Source organism: Plecotus auritus (assembly GCF_963455305.1).
Source record: "Plecotus auritus genome assembly, chromosome: 8".
Classification (NCBI taxonomy): domain Eukaryota; kingdom Metazoa; phylum Chordata; class Mammalia; order Chiroptera; family Vespertilionidae; genus Plecotus; species Plecotus auritus.
Genome location: NC_137782.1, coordinates 99,752,402 through 99,756,051, shown reverse-complemented (window position 1 = coordinate 99,756,051; position 3,650 = coordinate 99,752,402). Strand labels below are relative to the sequence as shown.

The 3,650-nt window shown below is 50.1% G+C and overlaps 1 pseudogene across 1 annotated transcript; it reads left to right on the top strand.

Annotated features, from left to right (window-relative positions):
- Nucleotides 1-374: 374 nt before the first annotated feature.
- On the top strand, nt 375-930 carry LOC308256629 (protein SPT2 homolog; annotated as a pseudogene). Its single transcript has one exon. The product of its transcript is annotated as a protein SPT2 homolog (transcript).
- Nucleotides 931-3,650: the final 2,720 nt, after the last annotated feature.

The following is a 3,650-nucleotide window of genomic DNA, read 5'->3' as shown; positions in this document are numbered from 1 at the left end:
AAAAATCTCCTCTCTATCCTAGCCATTCCAGACCTAGACCTGTGGTCTCCCCACATAAGGCTAAGAGTCCAAGTGTCAGGCCATCAGGCAGCAGCTCCAGCCTAGCTCCTGGGCAGCCCATCACAGGGAGTCTTCAGCCTATGGTTAGTTCTGGCTCCGTGCCCAGGCACCAGAATGGCAGCTCCAGCTCAGAACCTGAGCGATCAATCAGTGGGACCAAGAGGCCAGCCAGTGACTTAAATCCTCCTGGAAGGACAGTCAGCAGTACAGGTGGCTCTGGATGACCCATCAGTGGCCCAGGTGGTTCTAGGAAGTCAGTGGTCAGTTCTGGTGACTCTGGGTGACCTGTGCACAATCCACATAACCGATGACCAATGAGTGGCTCAGTGACCCCCAAGCGGTCAGTCAGTGGCTCTGGGCGATCAGTAAGTGGCACAGTTTCAGCTGGACAGACTGTCAGCAGTTCAGACCCTAGAAGACCAGTGAGCACCTTGGGACCTGGGTGATTAGTTAGTAGCTTAGATCCCCCCATAAACCCAAATGCACTTTTGTCTCAGAAACAATATCTTCTAAGAATATCATTACCTGGCCCACCAATGGACAGATGAATGGAATGAAGCCTTCTTTAGCTGGTTACAGATCTGCCCAACGTTCTCAAGGGTTTCCCTTCCCTGGTGGTTACAAAAGACAGTGAGAATATGAAAAGGAGGAAGATGAGAACTATGACTCCAAAATGGAAGATTTTATCAATGATGAAGGAGAATATCAGGAAGAAATATCTAAGCACATTCTTTGGCTATGACGAAAATAAATTACAAAGATGAAGAAGCAAAGTGTTTAAGACCAGGTATGCAACATGACTTAGAGGAAATGAGATGGGAGGAAGAAGCAACGAAATGCGGAGAGGTCAAGAAGCTGAAAAGATGTTAGCTTCTGCTTTTATTTATTTTTGTGAAACACTGGAGACACTCTACTGCAAAGAAGTCCTGCCTTTGGACTGAAGAAGCCCATTATCATGTTAGATTTACTAGTGGCCCAGTGCATGAAATTCGTGTACAGGAGTGGGGGGAAGGTGTCCCTCAGCCCAGCCTGCACTCTCTCCCATCTGGGACCCCTTGGGGGATGTACAGGATCAGGCCTACGCCGGCAGTTGGACATCCCTCTCACAATCCAGGACTGCTGGCTCGTAACCGCTTGCCTGCCTACCTGCCTGCCTGCCTGATTGCCCCTAACCACTTCTGCCTGCCAGCCTGATCACCCCCTAACCACTCCACTGCCGGCCTGATTGACACCCAACTGCTCCCCTGCTGGCCTGATTCCCCCCAACTGCCCTCCCCTGCCTCAACCTGCCTTCTCCAACAGGACCCGCCTGCTCTTCGTGAGGCAGAGGAGATGCTGGGACCCCCAGGCCTCACCACACGAAGTTGCTGCTGGGCCCCGCCTCCTCTGTGCACTTGGCCATATTGTGGCAGCCATCTTGTGGAAGCCATCTTGTGGCTACGTCACATGCGAGGGCCACCTAGGTTTATATTAGTATAGATACTTGGATCCTCAAGGACAAGGAATGAATACTATACACTGAGTGGCCAGATTATTATGATCTCTGAACGCATAATTTTCTGGCCACGCAGTGCAAATTGAACGTACCTCCGCTATACCACAAGCCATGCCCACCAGCCAATAAAAAGCGAGTATGCAAATTAACCCAACCAAGATGGCTGCGGCCACAGAGAGAGCAGGAGGCTTGGGTTTCCCCAGCAAAAAAGGAAGCCAAGCTTTCCGCCTGCCCTGGCTGGCCCAGGCCTCCACTCAAGACTACAAAGTTTCAATTATAGAAGATAAATAAATCCCAACAAAAATGGCGGCAGCCATGGAGCTGGAGAGAGCAGGAGGCTTGAGTTGCTCCTGACGATGGAGGAAGCCAAGTTTCTGCAGCCCTGGCCTGCCTTGGCCTCCACTCAAAGCTACAAAGTTTCAATTATAGAAGATAAATAAATCCCAACAAAAATGGGGGCGGCCACGGAGCGAGCAGGAGGCTTGGCTCTGCTCAAGGCTACAAAGCTTCAATTATAGAACATAAATAAATCCCAGATTCCAGGGCCTCCTCTTGGGTCACTGGGGGCCGTGGCCAGCCTGAAAACCACCATAGGCCCCTCACCCAGGCGGCCCCACACCCCAAGAGAACCTCCACCCAGATCAGAGACACCCTCAGGGCAAACCATCCAGCCCCCATCCGTGCACCAGGCCTCTATCCTATCTAATCCTATCTAATGAAAGAATAATATGCAAATTGACCATCACTCTAACACAAAAGATGGCTTCCCCCATGTGGTCAAAGATGATTGTCCCCATGTGGACACAAGATGGCCGCCACAAGATGGCCAGCAGGGGAGGGCAGTTAGGGGTGACCAGGCCTGCAGAGCAGGGATGTTAGGGGTGACGGGGTCAGCAGGGAATGGCAGTTGGGGGGGACCCATGCCTGCAGGGGAGAGCAGTTAAGGGTGACCAGGCCTGCAGGGGAGGGCAGTGAGGGGCAAACAGGCTGGCAGGGGAGCCATTAGGCATCAATCAGGCTGGCAGGGGACTGGTTAGGGGGTGATCAGGCTGGCAGGCAGAAGGGGTTAGGGGCAATCAGGAAGGCAGGCAGGCGAGTAGTTGGGAGCCAGCAGTCCTGGATTGTGAGAGGGATGTCCGACTACCAGTTTAGGCCCGATCCTAGGGTCAGGCATAAAGGGGCAATCAGACATCCCTCAAGGGGTGCCAGATTAGAGAGGGTGCAGGCTGGACTGAGGGACACCCCTCCCCCATGCAAGAATTTCATGCACCGGGCCTCTAGTGTGTATATATATATATATATATATATATATATATATATATATATGTATACACACACACACACACACACACACACACACATACACACACACTCATATATATATATATATTAAAGGTCCAGTGAGTGCATGAATTTGTGCATGGGTGGGGTCCGGCCAGCCTGGCCAGGGGGAGGGGATATGGGTGGTTGGCCAGCCTGCCTGCTGGTCGAGGGGACAATTTGCATATTAGCTTTTTATAATATAGGATATACATTGAGTGGCCAGATTATTATGCATTCAGAGATCATAATAATCTGGCCACTCAGTGTATATTTTGAGCATAAAGTATTTTCAAATACTTTACACGGTGAAAGCTGTAGTACAGATGACATAATGCCCAGTGAGTGCTCTTAGGAAGTTAACTGCTCACAGGTGCCAGCTTTGATCCTGATGAGCTATGCACTCTAATGTGGGGCCCACTCAACAGACAGCCAATCTTCTTTTGTTCCTTTGCTATTTTAAAAAGGAAAAAATATTGCCTCTTGACTTCCATAATTCTGTTGATGGGTGAGTAGGGCAATGGCCAGCTCCCAATCAAACTTATTTTGTCTTTTTATGAGGAATCTGGCCCTTCCATGAATGTTGTCAGTAATAAAGTGACCTATTCTAATCTATATATTTGGATTGAGAACTTGAAAATGTAGAGTAGGCTTTATAATTATACTAGAGGCCCGGTGCACGAAATTCTTGCACGGGCGTGTGTATCCCTCAGTTCAGCCTGCTCCCTCTGCAATCTGGGACACCTTGAGGGATGTCCGACTGCCCGTTTAGGCC